This window comes from Phaethon lepturus, unplaced genomic scaffold (assembly GCF_000687285.1).
Source record: "Phaethon lepturus isolate BGI_N335 unplaced genomic scaffold, ASM68728v1 scaffold55309, whole genome shotgun sequence".
Taxonomy (NCBI): Eukaryota; Metazoa; Chordata; class Aves; order Phaethontiformes; family Phaethontidae; genus Phaethon; species Phaethon lepturus.
The window spans coordinates 3740-20316 of NW_010562458.1; the positions used below are offsets into that span (position 1 = coordinate 3740).

Here is a 16577-nt window from a genome sequence, read left to right on the forward strand (position 1 = left end):
TTATAGTGTCAGATAGTGGCCTCACATCTGCTCCTTGACCCCCTGGACCAAATGCAAACAGTTGGCTTGCAGTGCATGGACCAGCTCTGGCTTGTGCATCGTTCTGTGGAGGAATGGCTGCAGCCAAGGTATGTGCCATGTATTGGCTCTGCTGAGAGTAGTGGCTTTGTCACTCTCTTTTAATCCCATGACCTGATACAAATCCAGTCTAAGACCAAACAGGATCATGTCCCGTGCAATGTGAGATAACAAGCTGGAGATTTCCGTGGCCGTTGATGACCCAAAAGCTTGCTTTACCATTGCCCTGCACCGTACATGGCCATTGCCACCCCTGCGAAGTGGGTTGCCCAGTCCAGAAGTGCATCTTTGTGCTGGTGAGATGTGTTGGGCAATGGGGATTCAGGCCCAGAAGGAGGTCAGCGTGGTGCTGGTTTCTATCCATTTATCCTCATCTCTACAGTTCTCGAAGCATTACTTCAGACTGGCAAATTCTGGTAGTACTGAGGAGAGATGGTGCTGTCAACAGAAAGTGACAAGAACAGCGCTGAGCAATGAGCTCTGGAGCTCCAGGGTGAAATTTGGTGTTTTTTCTGTGAACAAACCAAAGGACGTTTCCTTCTTCAGGAAGTTATGGACTACATCAACAGCTGTTCTTTAAAAGGCCTGTAGTACCATTCTCTTGCAGGTTTCTGACTGTGCCTTTAAGTGGGATGGCCTGGGAAGAATGCAGGGGTGGAAGAAGACAGCATCAGGCAGCTGCAATTTTCAAAAGCTAGTACCTCACAGGAAGTGCTAGCAATGGGTGTACATGGCTGGCTGGAATGCCTGACTCAGTATGACTCTCCAAAATACATACCCGTTCAGAGTCTTACATGTGGATGTGTGAAATGTTTCCTCTTTATAACTGTTGCTCTGTCTGTTTGGTAAGTGCAGGGTGCCAGGATGCTGTGTTGTACGTGAGCAGATGTTTCTTGCATTGGGGGTTGTCTAGTTACAACTTGGCTTTCAGCACTTTGAGTTTTGTGGGAGCAAACAAGATCATTGATCTGGTGTTAGACCATTCTTGGAAGATGGATGTGGTTGTGGGAACTTTGTGGTGGGAGCATGGCATAGAATGTTATCTAACAAGGTGCGGTTGCTTGGACAGAGTTAACTAAGCTTCCTCTAACAAACACTTGCACTTTCGTTCCTTGCCATGCTGTCTGGTTTTGTTTCTTGTCTGAAAAATCAAAAATAACTCCACTGAATAATCTCAGATTTACACCAGTGTTTCTGAGATTAGAGTCTGCTCTGTAGAGTCTCCTATTCAGGGTCAGATGAAATGGCGAGTCAGTTGTTGCAGCAGATTTCAAGAACAATAAGATGTTTTAGGAATATGCAATAATTCATTGCCTCTAAAGGGCAGATTTTCCTCTTTGCTGCCAAACTAGGGCTGTTCTCAGTGATAAGTGTTTGCTGAACAAAGTCAGCCGAAGTTCATAAAGTTGGTTTCATTCTCATGGGAGGGCAGCAAGCCAGGACATTGAGCGCACTGATCCCAATCTCACAAAGAATCAAGTCTGCAGGAAATTCAAGTTGCCTTACTAAGGTACTGTACCCACCTACTGCTGCTCAGAGCTGGGTTCCAACTGCCAGTTTCCAACAACATGGTTATCCCAAAGCACTGTTCTCCAGACGGAAAAGGCTGAAATGCTATTATAATAGATGATATAAATAAAGGAACGTTGATCAGGTGCTTGGTATTTCTGATCTTCAGATACTATTTTATCCCCCCCCAGAACAGTATGTTGTTAAACTGAAATGGTGCTGGCTCTTGTGGCTTGTTTTTCAAAGCCAACCTTTTATATCACTTTTATATAGTGTGGAAAGTATCTTCTGAACATACAATAGTTTTTCAAAGTTGATGGTGCTTTTATGAGTTAGATGAGCTAGACAACTTTCCTGTGAGCTTAAAAACAGAGGCATCCTTCTTCCTTTCATTGACACATTCAGTTCACGAGAAAGAGAAAATGTTAGGCCAAGGTTTTTGAAGCAATCAGCATGAGGCACAAAAATAGTCACTCTGGAAAGTTAAGGACAAAGTATTTTTAAGCTCTCTTAAAAGAAAAAAAACCCCACACCAAAAAACCTAGAGAGGACATTACCGTTTGTGACAGAAAAAGTCAAAGTCTAGATACATAGCAATACAGCATGGATGACGTCAAGACCTGTTGCAGTTAATTGGTGTTTCACAAATGACATCTGAAGGGACAGGATGTCACCTCATGTTGTCTTTATCATTTAGGATGGGAAAATAGAAATTATCTTCTTGCATATATCAAGTCACTTCTGACAAAGCCAAAAGTTGCAAAAGTGAAACCAAGGCAGACTTTGGTCCAGCCAATTCATGCATCTCACATAAAAAGGCTCTCAATTACTTGAAAATGTCCGTCTGAATTTTATCTTACAGTGTGTTTTGTCCAAGAATGATACAAAGAAGCTGACCCATTTTATTCTTATGGGCTTATTTGTCCTTTCTGTTTTATCTGGCCAGTGGTATAGTCAATGCTTACGGACTATGAGGAGATGGATGAAGTTAACAGCTTAGTTTGCACTAGTGTGAAGGGAGTGGCTTACACAAGCAACAGGATCTGGGATACAGCAGAATACACTATACTAATGGCAAGTCTTGATGTAATGTCAGCACAGTGTTCGACTTCCATTGATACATCTGGTTCCTTTCCTGACATATGTCTATCCTACCATTCAATGTAATTACTTTACATTGGAGACAGCAATTTTTAAAGCTAAATCTTCCCTTCTTCCTGTAATATAAGGAAAAAAAAATCCTCTTTTATGAGATTACTGTGGTGCTATTTGTTACACAATTTTTACCTAATTAATTTAGTATTTTGGTAATAGAAAACCTAGGAACAGATTCACTGCGGTACAGCTGTACTAAACACAGTAGTGTTATTACCAACTAATGCTAGTGTATCTTTCTCAGTTGTAATGCCAGTTTAAAAAAAAGATCAGTGCCTTCTTGCCTCTGGCCGCTCATTCCTGCCCTGATGATGTCCCTGGCTTTTCCTCCTTGAGCCAGGTAAAATCAGAATGTCTATCAGGTGGAGGGAGAGCAGGAACAGCCTTGTTGTCTTTCCAGGTGATGTTCTGGAGTGACTGAGGTCTGAATCAAGTATGTGAAATTTCAGTCAGATTCATGTTCTTTCCTCCATGTAGGCAGTAAATTCTAGAGAATCAGCTTGAGCAGAGGTGCCCCATGGTAAATAGGTTTTTTGATTTATACTTTGGATGTATTGAATGCATGTTGATGAAAAAGAGTGGACTGTCCTTGGAGCCGTCCCAGTACAAGCAAATACTGTTTCTCTTTATGAGAAACATGCAAGATCTAGTTTAATTGCTCCTTTTCTTTCTTGGGGAATCAGCTGGCAGTTGTGACTTTGCCCACACCAATGACCTTGCAGCCAAACCTATCTGCATCACTTTCAGGAGGTGATGATATTCAAGCCGGTGATTGCTGTCCAGCTTCTCTGACATTGCCGCTGCTCTTGAGGAAAACCTGAAGGAATGATGGAGCCACAAAATTGCTGTCAGCTTCTCTGCTAATACAGTGCTCTTACTATTACTGTTGCTCATTGCTACATGTCCCCCTTCCTTTCTGTAGGCCAAACCTGGTCATCATCAGCAGCTCTCCTCTTCATTCGGCTGGCCTAGAAGTGGGACCTTGCAGAGTAGTTCTTGAATACAAGTTGACTTTCACTGGCAGAAGTACATGGGACTGTTAGTAAACAAAGAATTAAATAGTCCAGTGTTAAATTTATTGTCCTTAATAGTATAGAAAAGAATGTGAAAAATGGGAAAATACATAAATAATAAAGGAAAATGTTATTGTAAGCAAGGAAAGGGCTTTTTTCCATTTTTGCAGGTAGCTAAGCCTTTACCTCCTATAAGCCAAATAATTAATAAGGGTTATACCTGCTCTGCATTGTTGTTTTCTCTTATTATTTGATATTTTTACATTGAAGCTGGGTACAACTCTTTACATACATGTGGAGAGGTAGATGTTTATATTGCTCTTTTTTGTAATTTTTTTCCCAGTATCCCTTTGCCAAAGCTATCTGCTCTTCAGACAAGTCCTGTGAAAAAAGGGAGTGTGGATATCCACAGTCATGGTATGTAAATGGCATTTTCAGATTGGAGTATTTTTTTGTGAGTACTATCTTCTATTGTATTATTGACCAATGCAGCATGTGCAAGATCCAACTTAGAGAATTGCAGTAGTAGTAGTACAGAATCCTAAGAGATATCTGAGAACATATTTTCAAAACTACAAAATTGAGTTCTTATCAGCTTGTGTGTGCCCTTACTAAAAGGAGAAACAGTGAGAGGGAGTAGAGGAAGGGGAGATGTGAGTAAGAATACAGACTGGTGTGAATGAGGGCCGATCTCACGGTCACTCCCATTGAAGTTCGTGGCTGCTTAGCAAGTGGAGTGACTGCAGGATCTGTTTGAAGGGTTTGTAACACCCCTATGATGGTTAGGTAGTTCTCAGAATAAGTCAGTGGACTTGTGTCCTTTATTTGGGACCAGTTGTCCAGAAGGCATACTGTTTTCATTAGCTGTGTGAGTTCTTTGTAGTGCTGAGGTTCCCTGAATTTGGACTGCTGGCTGGATTATCACTTTCCCTGGTAAAGACTTAATGCTCACAGAAAATGCTGACTTTCCAGAAGTGCAGAAAGAATTAAAGTTTTCTGCCCACCTTTAACTTCTTACTGAAACAATTGTTTTCTCAATTTATCCCAAAACTCAGATATGTAACTTCATATAAAACTGTCAAGGAAACTACTTCGCCCTCAGCCTAAACAATGACAAGCACTGTTGACCCAAGCAAATGGCTAAATAAGGATTGATGATGTGTGGCAGGACCATGGTTGGGGTAGTTCTTCCTACAGCTTCCTCCTATAGAAAGCTGCAACAATCTGAAATGTCAAACTTCCTATCTTACATTTGAGGAAGAATCCACTGACATGTTGAAACTGTCTCTAACTGGTGAAAAACTCTTGTCTTTGCTGAGTAAGAGCTTGTTTCTCTACGGGAATTCAAACAGGGAGATGTGTGAATTATAATGCAGCTGTTAAAACCTGTGAGGTCAGGGCATGGTGCCCTGTGGAATCCATGGAAAACCCCTGAGTAAATGAAAGAGATGTCTGCATTTTTTTATGTCAAAAGAAGGATTTACTTTGAGAAAGTCATTATCATTAGGATAATCCCTTTGCCAATCTAGGCACATACATATCTCATGTATGTAAAACATCTATTTCCTTCATAGCCATAGTGTTAACACTTATTATATCTAAATATCTTAATTCTAACAATCTGTCCTGCTGTATGATTCTGCAATGAAGTCATAGCCTCCTGTTTGTATCATCATGCAGCTGCCATAGAAACAGTTTTAGATGTCACTAGCTCATCTTGAATTCACTAGAGGCATTTGGCTCATTAATTCAAATGTCAAGGAAAATGCATCAACATAAGAGAGGTTTAATCAGTGACAGAAATAAAAAGTTTCCTAACTTGGGGTTTTCTTCTGCAAAGCTCAGGGCTCTATGGTGTAGAAGTTCTTTGTGAGTTCATTTATCACGGTGAGGTTGATTCCACCTCCCAGAACAGTAGGGGTAGATTGGTTGTCTGTACATTGTGCTGCAGGTTAGTGTTTGGCCGTCCACCTCAGATCGAAGAACAGTCTCTCCATCCTCTCTAGGTAGATGATGAAATTCTCAATGCTGGCAATCTGTAATAGTGAGCTGAAGAAAACTCTAGGAAAAAGACTCCACAGAACAATGCTGCTGTGACCTAGAGAGTATGATGGAAGGGCCTCGTAGCCATCTCTTTTTGTAACCACATGACTGTACAGTGTTCAAGACGAAAATGTTCTATTTCTGTTCTGTATCAGCCAAAGCATCACAAAAATTTATAGAAGGTTTTATTTCAACTGAAATGATGGAAATTGTGCTCTAAGAGAGCCAATGTTTATCAATTTTAGCTCCTCTCAACCAGCTTTGAAATATATGTGTAAGAAACTAGGTCAATTATCACTTTTATTAGCTCATTGCTTTTGAAAGTTAAAAGCATGATTCTGTGTATATTATCCCATCTTTTCCCTAGTTTGGGCTTTTCTGCAGAGACTGAGCAGTTTTTCCACTGCCAGGTCCCCTCCAGAGCCCACAATGCCTCCTACAGCTCCTTCTGCTGAGGCTTTTTTCAGCTCTTTAAAGGAAGTTCCATTCCCTTCTCCTGCGGACAGAGTTGTGATCTGAAAAAAAGGCTTTGTCCAACGACAGGAAGGCTGTAATTGTTCATACAGCATCCGGGAAAGATATGCATGAGCTTCCTGAGTTAATGAAATCCTAGGGGTTTTTTATAAAGCTTCAGTGACTGCCAGTCATGTTTAAATGTCACATTGCGTAGGCTCACTGCTGTGTATGTTACAGAGGGAATTTTGCTTTTAATTACATCACACAGTTGACACATTCTGTCTCGTTTCCTAACCTTCCTCTAAAGTGCCAGTAGTCGGTCACTACCAGATGAGAGGTTTGATCCAAACCTCTGATGTATAAAGTTCCTTCACAAGTTCCATTGGCAAGAAAAAATTAGGAATCACTAAAAAGCAAAGTTGAGTGTTTATTTTCTATCAGAACGATACATAAGACCAAGGGCAGAGCCCAGGAAGCTTTGCCGTCTGGTTGAGATACTGAGGTAGTAATGTTGGGCTTTGGTTACACCCATGATTGTCTTTATTGTCCAAATTCCTTGGAAAGGTAAGTTTCATGAGCTATACAGGAGGCCTCCTTTTCCTTCCTGTTAGCTATGGCAGGAGCTGAACAAAGCCATTGCATGTTGGCAAGAAGATTCTTCTATTTTTGATTGTTCTTTTCTTGCCTGAGGGCACAGTTGTCAGATTAGCTGGCTGAAGGACAGGTGTTTACAACATCTTTTTCAGAAGAGCTTTGGATCAGATTCCAGATGCTTCCCAGTTGATGAATTATGGACAGTTTCACACTAGAAGTTCATTCATTTTTAGTTCTTTAAAAATTAATGTGCATTATTAATGTCTTGACTATTATACACTGAAAATCAGTGACTTTTGTGTCCAGGTAGCATCCACAAATGTTAATTGGGTTTGCAATCAAGTCTCATTCTTTGACTTGGTTTAGGAGACACTCATGAGAAGTGCCTCATGGAAGCTGCATGTCATCCAGCTAATGTGCTTCTTGTCATCACAGGTCTCTGATGCAGAGGCATTGCTCAAAATACATTGATAGGAAAAATATTCCCTGCTTAGAAGCACTGTCCTTTATGTGGATGGCTGCTTTGAAGAATAGGTTTCCCCCTTGGAATGGCTCTCTTGATGGAAATCAAAATATTCCTGGCTCATTCTTAAAATGGATCAATGCTAATATTCCAGTTCAGCATAGTCCCTATGCTAGACAAACCATGCTAAAAATGGTATCTTTTACTTTCTTATAGCCCTGGCAAGTCCTGGAGCATAGCAGAGGTTGTCTTACACAGTCTAGGCCAAGGTTACCCAGCTGGCAACTTGTGGGAAAATTCCTTCTTTCCTGCCACGTTAGCTTCAGAGAAATCACTCTTTGAGGAGAGGTCAAACTGGCAGCCTGCTTTCTATTGTGTTTGCATTCCACCTACATATTTAGTGACACAAACCACTGTGACACAAACAAGGGGAGGTCCTCAAACCGGTATCTGCTAGGAAGGCAGGACAACCTTTGGTGATGTGACTGACACCCGAATCCCAGAGACATCCTCTAGGATTGAGCACATGGTTCATTCTTACACTCTTACTAGCTGGCAGCTCTGGTGTAAACGGCCACCGGTCTGTGGGGACCAGCAGTGAAACTGCCAATTCATTGTGCAGAAATCATCAGCTGTCAAATGGTGTAATTTCTTACTGCTATTCTATAGCAGGATTTATATGTGAAGTCTCCTGAGATCATATTTCAGCTGCATGTAGAGACTCCAGTTAGGCTTGGCCCACACAAACAAGTGCAATAGAGAGAGAACAACTTATACCTAAAACTAAGAAAACGACCTATATCTTTCTTGATCCCCTGAGCCACCCAACTCCCTGCATTTTAATCTTAGCATTTAATATTCTTAGCAACATATTCCTCCTACTGACAGCTTTCCAGGTAATAGTAAAGTAGCATAACATTAACTGATATATTTAAGTAAAAGAAGTTAGTTAATTTGATGTTTCTTTTTTAGGCCTGCTCTTCTGAGGAGTTCTGAAGACTTTACTGTGCTAATAAAGAACAACATTCACTTCCCAATATTTAATTACACCATGCAAGTGCAAACATTCCTCAATGTTTTCTGAAGAGTGAGTGGTTGTGCTCTGAAAAAAAGATTGTATAAATTGGCACATTCTTTATTCAAAAAGGCTACGCAGTCAGGGGCTATATCTGCCTGAGTGACAAATATCAAGTTTCTATAATTCTTTAGCCCTATTAATCTTTCGAGAACCAAGAAAAGTAAGGAGAGCTTGGGAACAGAGCCTCCCAGCATAAGTCTATTTCTTTCATGCACTGGCCAACAGAATTGTTCATTCAGATATACTGGTTTATGTTAGGGTAAAATAGCTAAAATATAGCACAACAGATGTGCGATTCAAATTATAAGGTGCAAGTGTTTAGTTTACACAGGTAAAATTTTTGCTGATGGTAATATCAAAAGAGTAAAGAATTCATCTTGATTCCCAGATTCCAGTTAAGGATATATAGATCTGACAGCTACAAAACCAAAAGCTCATATACTTACAAACCGCGCACATTTAACACAGGTTCTATTAAGCGTGAAGTTCCCTTACCTGTATTTGTAGCTGCTCCAGCTTGTTTTTAAATTTAAACAATTGTGTGTGTTCTTCACAGATGAAATATTCACCAAATTTAAATACTTCCTGCTCATACAACAAGATAACTTCCCTGCTCTGTCCAATTTTCTGTCTGGGAGATACCCTTCAGGAAGCAAAAGAGAAGTATTCTGAGGTGGCGGTAAAGGTCTGTGATACCACTTTTTTTTAATGCTCAGTGTTAAAACATTTTCTTGATTCTCTTCCTGCATGTTTTGCTGTCTGCCATATAATGAAATTGTTCTCAGTTTAGAAACTGTGTGAGAAGCAAAGCAACCCCAACTTTCAAGAATTAAATGTGCTTAACATCTCACAGGATGGGACCCATGTTGACAGAATTAATATTATTTTGTTAGTATTGCAGCATGTAGAAGCCATTTTACAAAGCACAGTGCATTTAAACAGGTCCTATGCAAGGCTGTCACTCGTGGTCATCTTTTGATTCTACTCAAGCAGATCCTAAATCATGTTGCTGGGGGAATCATCCAAAAGTCAGAGTGGCACGAACGACAGCTTATATTCAGAGTCAAAAAGCATTTATCTTTGCCATTACATTTTCACTCTGTTCTTTAGGGTATTGAGCCAAATGCCCTTAAACACAGTACCCAGCCATACCTCTAGAAAGTCATTATTAACAGATGGGTAGAATAGAAGTAGAGACAAAGTGTCCTGCCCAGAGTCATCAACTGAGCCACATCTATTGATTCTTAGCCTGGCACAGTGCATTCAAGATGGAATATTTGGACTGGGTGCCTACAAAACTTAGCCTTGCACTCAGGCTTTATACTATACATAGTATAAAGCAACAAAATGACCGTCACAGTATATCAGCTAAATGCACACTTGTGCTACTAAGATAAGAGAAAGAGACAGAAGATAGGAAAGGCCTGAATGAATGGTAGCTCTAATTCATGTAACGAAGTCACTTCCATAGAAGACTGCTTGATTGGCAAATGTTGCTTATGAGTTAGCATGTCTATAGAGATATGTCCCTGCCAATGGCGTCCCTCAGGTCTCCACTGACCTTAACAGCAGTTTAGCACAGACAGCAATCAAGCGCTAGTCCCTAAGCTCACTGTATCTGTTTCTAGGGAGGAATCATTGCCATTGAGACTAACTGGGACTGTAACTTGGACAACGACTGCAGTCCAAAGTATGGTTTCTGACACCTTGATGACAAAAAATAAAGCCTGGATTTCACTTCAGGTAAAAAATGTTATATGAAGCAAGTAGCATGTTTTATGAGTTGAAACAAAGATGTGATGAGTTGTGGGGAATGCTGACTTGGAATGACATTTGATTCTCCTTCTTTACTCCTGTAGTCATGTCCTTAACCTGCAGTTACTGCAGTTGTATAGATGTATCGTCACGGTCATCTTCCAAATGAGCATGCTTGTACTGCAGGAGATTTTATTTCTGTGTCAAAAGGCCTAGAAATTTCCAACAAGTATTCTGGGAGCTAACATAGAGACTAGTTTGGGCAGATTCCACCATATGGCAACTGAAGCTTGAAACTACCTAAACTTGTGAGTTTCCCAAGGCAATTAACACAAATAAAATAACAAAGTGTTTTTCTTCCATCTGGGTAACCCCACAGTTCACTGAATCAAGATTTATTCAAAAGAAAATTACAGCTTTTGATTCTGTGTGCATATAGCAGACTTAGAAGTTTTGACAAAAAATCTTGACATGACTCCAGTTCTAAACAGTTACACAAAGCATTTATCAAATGCTTATCAGCATGTTTAAAACTAAAGTTGTCCCTCAGATATAGGTCAAAACTCTTGTGTAACAACACTCTTTTTTTGGCTCACAGTATGATTATTATTACATTATGTGTGTTCATACACTTGTGATGCTAACGTGACTGCCATAACTTGCAGTCACTGCCGGTGTATTCCAAAGCTGCATTGTGCTGGAGCTGTGCAAAGAAAGAATAAATAGGTGTTCCCTCTCACCTGGCAACCACAGGCAGGCGGTGGGGGAGATCACAAGGAAAAAGCAAGACAGTGCTGAGAGGCTGAGGCCAGCAACCTTTCTGTTTAATACATTTTTGTAGGCAAAGCAGTTTCTGAGAAGGTTTTTGGAAGAAGACAGTGGACTGGTTTTGAGGATGTTTAGTGTCAGATTAACAGCTAGGGTCAAAATGCCAAGAATGGGTTTGCCTAAAATTTTTTCTCTTTTAAGCATCAAAATATCAGTCTGTAGCAAGATTACTTTGCTGCAGTTCAGCTGAAATCTCTGCTGCAGGAAGTGAGCCTCGTCTGAGAACAGGCTGCTGGGAGAGTGTGCATTATGCCAGACCACATCCTGGTGGCCTGACTCTGTATCTGTTAATCAAGGGATTTATTGGCAAAGAAATGTCATTCTCTAACGTCTCCAAAATTAAAAAAAAGGAGCAGAATAGTTCAGTGCAGCAATTTATAAAGCAAAGACAGTGAAACTTGAAGAGCAGTGAATAGATTGAGCATAATACTATTTAAAACAAGCATGGATGTTTTGGCGAAGAGCATGCACAACCCCTGCCACGCTGTTGAGCTAGCTATGCCAACCTGTATAAACAGAGCTGCCGATTTCAGTAGAACTACCCAGGTGAGCAAGGGGGGGAAGAGCTAGAAATGATCCTACAATTAATATATTTCAAGAATTTTTTTTTTACATCAGTGACATGTCATAAGAATGTAAAATGTTATCATGTCAGAGGCCCATCCAGCCCAGTGTCCTAAAGCTAACAAAGATCAATAGCAGGAGAAAATTCCAATTTGAATTGAGACAGCAAAACAATTGTTGAATATTATTTGGATTTTTAATTTGTCTAAATCTCTGTATAAGTATTCATTTAGTTTAGACTGACAGGTCAGATGCTGGGAAAAATACTGTTCATCAAGCTGGCCTCAGCACCTTCATTTCAGAAGACTGAAAGGGCTGAGGGAAGAAGGGAGAAGAAACTATGCAGCCTCATGGCCTTATATTCCCCAGGGAAGCTGCACAGGTCTTCATTTACTCTTTTGCAGATATGCAAGGTACTGCAAGCTACCACATGGGAAGCAACAGAGAACCCTTTTCAAAGTCTGTGCAATATAGTTTGATGTCCTTGTCTTGGGCACAGTAAATGCAATTCTTTTTTTCTTGTGGAGGGAGAAGAAAGCTTGCTATTTCCTTAGCCCCACTTTTGCCAGATACCCCTCTTCTCTCTCCTGTCCATCATTCTAGGATGGAAGTCATGTCAGGTGAGTAGATCTAATAGGAGAGCAAAGCTGGGAATGAAATGGCAGGGCTGGGAGAGAGGCAGGATTGTTGTTTAAGACTGAGGCGATAACAGGTATCATCATGACATGATGTTATTATCATGAACCCCGTGTGTCACCGCTGTTTCCCTCTCAAGTTGTTTATTCTCTGCTGCAAAGTGTCTGAGATGGTCTATGAAATTTTGGGATTGATCGAATTGTAAAGAGACAAAGATACATTGTGAAGAGACAAAAAGAGAAAAGCCATTACGTTGAATGAGTGGTAACAGATCTTGCCTCCCAGTTATTCTTTTCTGCTTTCTTGAAAGGTAGAAAATTTAATGGCATTGAACTCATTAAAAACATTGAATCCATGATCTCCAATTTTGGTTTGGTGAGAGACTTTTTTTGTGTGTGTTAATTAAACCAGTTCTGGAGATACAGTCTCATTAAGAAAGTGGAATGACTACTTGCTCTTTTTTCAGTGCAGGTTGTGAGTGCCATTGAAGTTGCTATTTGTGTAGGTAATTGCTCCAGCTGCAGCAAATCACCATTCTACAGAATTTACAGCAGGAAAAAGTAGGAGATTGTGCTGAATCCAAGACAGGTAAAGAATGTAAATTGCTGCTTTATGGATACAAAAATGCACATGATCCAGGAAGCTTCCATGGAGCTGTGCATGGCATGCACTGCATGAGTGCCATGGGCTCTACACACAACCTTGGCATGGCAGAGTCATACCAGCTCTGTCAGAGAAATCTGCAGGGAGCAGTGATCCTTCCAAGCAGCAGAAGGATGTCATGAAAGGGTTGTCCATGAAGAGGGCATTGCGCAAAGCCTCTTCCCTGCCAACTTCAGTTGCCTCTTCCTCTATTTCAATACATTAATGGTTATTTCTCTAGGCGGCCTTTACTAATGCCCCAGCATTTTAGACATGTATTTTTAAAGAAGAGTGAAGAGGAGAGTACCTAAAGGCCCTGCACAACCACACTCCTACGATTAATTCTATACCATCTCTTCCTCTTCCTTCTGTCCCCACAGCTCCCCATGTCCTTGCTATCTCGGATACTGGAGATATGGGCGCTTGCAACATGCAGTTGCAGGAGATTGTTATTGGAGTACAGACTGCAGAACCCAAGTCCTGAGGTCAGATCTATGCTGTGTTCGTCCCCAGTTCTCCAAGTAACTACTCCAGCTGGCAATGCTCATTTCTTCTGCTGTACAGGTGATGTAGGTGTCCTATGTTGATGAGCCACATGTTACCTTATGATAAAGAAGCCCCTGAAAACAAGTTTGCAGCATGCTCAAGGCAGTATTGTTGAGGTAAAGACAGACACTTAACCTTTGGGATCATCCCTTCAGAAGAGAGAATTGAGGAATATAATTCCAAACTGATTTGGGTTTCCACCCCCCCAGCCCCATATTTCCAGATTAGATTCTGAGGGGCTAAAACTAGATTCCCATTGTCCGCTTCAAGTTAATAAGTCCTTTGACCAGAGGATGTATTTTCCAGAGTCAACTAAAAATTGCTGCTTTCCTGGGGTGGGTATGTGCCAGCGGGAGTGAATTGGTGTTGAAACAACTTGCAAGGTGTCGATTTGATTTCACTAGGGTGGGCGTTGGCAACACAGAAAGACAATCCTCCTCCAGATCTGCTGATCTATCATCCTTATCCCTATTGTGCTGTGTCAAATGAAAAACCCAATGGTGAGGATCACTGTTGTAAATTCTCTCTGCACTTGGATGAAGTAGCAAATGCTGGTTTCTTTAATTTATGTTGGGAATTGTTGTTGCAGACTCATGCTCTGAAATGCTGTGATGCTGGCAGCTGCCACACCAGTGAGCCCAACAAGAACCATGATAATGAAGAATCCAAGCCGATGTGTACCAGTGAGTCTGACGAGAACCATGCTAATGAAGAGTACAAGCTGGGGCAACCTCTCAGACGAGAGGCCTCTTCCCTAGACTGCCAAAAGTGGTGCTGCCATGGCAAATGCCAGCGCAACACAGAAGTACCATGAGCAGCTCTGCTGATGAAGGAAAATAAGGCAGCGCATCACAACCTCCCACTGGTTTCAGCAGCTGGTGCTGTCCAGTCACACCCTGAAGAAAGTCCTTCTCTACAAAGACCCCTTTCTGGATGTGACAGATGGCAATATGAAAAACCAGCTGCGTTGCCTTGCTTACAAGCAGTATGTTCACTGGCACTTTGGCTCTTTTGATCTGGAAGACAGAGCCATCATCCCAAGCTGATGCAGGTGGAAAATTAGAGGTACTTATCCCAAAGCAGTCAAAAACTATTCTTGTTTTAAGATGGAATGCAGATGTAGCACAACTTAAGCTCACACTGTGACTCACCTTGGACATTTAACTTTTGTTTTCTTTCTCAGACCTTTTTTAAAAAAAAGAGAAGAAAGCATGTGACCTCCCAAAATCTTCTGCAGTACAGCTGAATTCTTGTATACTGTCTTTGGAGAGGCACAATTGCCTGCTGCTTAGCCTAGAGGAACAAATACATTGAGCTAAAGTGCTTGCTTCTGCCTTTGCTTCATTCTGTGAGTCACCCCACGTGGTTTGGAAATGTAGGCTCTGGAGTGAATTCTTAGGGCTATGTTTTAGTGGGAGGTTCCTCCTGCCTTTGCATTGGTGCATACCAGAATCACAGCTGAGTCAGGAGATGAGCAGCAGCCTGAAAATAAGATGTAGCCAAAAGTCATCTCAAAGCATGACCCCTAAAGGAAGAAAGTTCAAAAGAGTTATCACTTGAAAACATGGTCCTGAGCATTTTTCTCCCCCAGCCTCACCACCTTTCTGCAGCCCTGGATCAAGAAGCTTTAGAAAGAGGCCACTGAGCATGTAGTTTCATAACTTGCCAGTGAAGGCCTCACCATCCGTCCAGATTAAACAGGCTCATTTTAGATCATTTCAGTGACACAGACAAAGCATTTTCTGAAAAGCTCAGCTGTTCTTTTTACTACTCCTTTTAGCTTGAACTCATGAATTAGAATGAAAAGTACTTTTACCGCCTTTGTGTGATATTCTCAAGCATTTCTTTCATACTCATTGAAATTGTAATGTTGGACTTTGGCCTCCTGTTTGCCATTAGCTTCAAACATGCCTTGCCCCCTACACCTCCTCCTCCCAAACCTGGCACAGTGCGAGTTGCTTTGTGCTACGATGCGTGAGGCTGGAGTACAGCTGAGGAGCAGCAAATTCAGGATAGATTAATCTGTGCTCCAACACCTTTTCAGTTCTTTCTTTTTGTATACTTGGGCATGTTCTATTTTTGTTGAAACAAGGTAAGAAGGATTGTAACATGTATATTCTGCATTACTTTCAACTAAACTTTGTTCTTTCTGAGCTAACCCAGCAGTTTGCCATTTCCATTTCCCATATATACTTTAAGACATATTGCTGGCAGATTATGACAAATGTGTTTATATCTTCAGTTGTGATATGTATTAATTGTATTAACATTCATATTGCACCATCTTAGATATCTAGACTGGGAAAATATGACAGTTGGCATTAATGCATTCCTGTTCTGACACAGGAACTGACTCTCCTTTTGGGAAGAATTACACTGAATATTCACTTAAGACTGTGATTTTAATCTCCTTTCACATTTGTATATATGTTCTTCCTTATCCTCTTCCCCCCTTTTTTTGTCCTTTCCATAAATAGAGCATTTTATTAATCTATAGCTGACTCAAAGTCTCTTTAATAGTATTGTACTGTCTGAAATTCCCACTGCCAGTTTGTCAGTTCACTTCATCTTATTCTAATGATTTACCTGTTATAGTGAGGGCTATGGTGATGTTTCTAAAATAAGCACTGTGTTGGGCAGCTCAGCATCAAGTGGAAGGTGCATGAATTAGGTGGTGCAGATCTCTGCGTTTATAGCAAAGATTAATTCTGCAAGAGGATGAATGAAAGATTTGGTCTTTGGAGGGTGACAGTCTTAGACATGCTTCTGCTATCTTTTGCAGGCAGGTGCTCTGTCCTTGCCCTGAGCTGGCTGCAAGTTATGTCTCCGTGTTAGGATGGCCCTTGCCTGAAGTCATCTCTCCAGCTTTTTTGTGAGACTTAGTAGCCCAGCCTCAGCATACGGCCGACAGCAACAGACTTCCAGGTAATGGCTGACTCATGTCTGACCTGTATGGAGGAAAAAAACTCCCCGTAAACATGCTAACAGTGAGTAGCGTGGGGAAAAAAAAAAATCTCCCAGATTTAGCAACTAGGGTGAGAGCATCCTCCTCAGGACGACCCACCACCTGCACTGCCCAGCCCCGTACGCACAGCAGAGCTACAGCAGCGGGAGGCCTCAGAGCAGAGCCTCGCCCTAGGCTGCCGAGCGCCGCGCTATCCCGGGCAGCCCCGAGGGGGTCAGGACGGCGGTGAACCCCTTTTCCCTGCCGAAAACA

At 41.3% G+C, this 16577-nt stretch overlaps 1 pseudogene; it reads left to right on the forward strand.

Moving 5' to 3' along the window:
- The first annotated feature begins 798 nt into the window (after nucleotides 1-798).
- On the forward strand, nucleotides 799-14493 carry LOC104626349 (annotated as a pseudogene).
- The last annotated feature ends 2084 nt before the right edge of the window (nucleotides 14494-16577 follow it).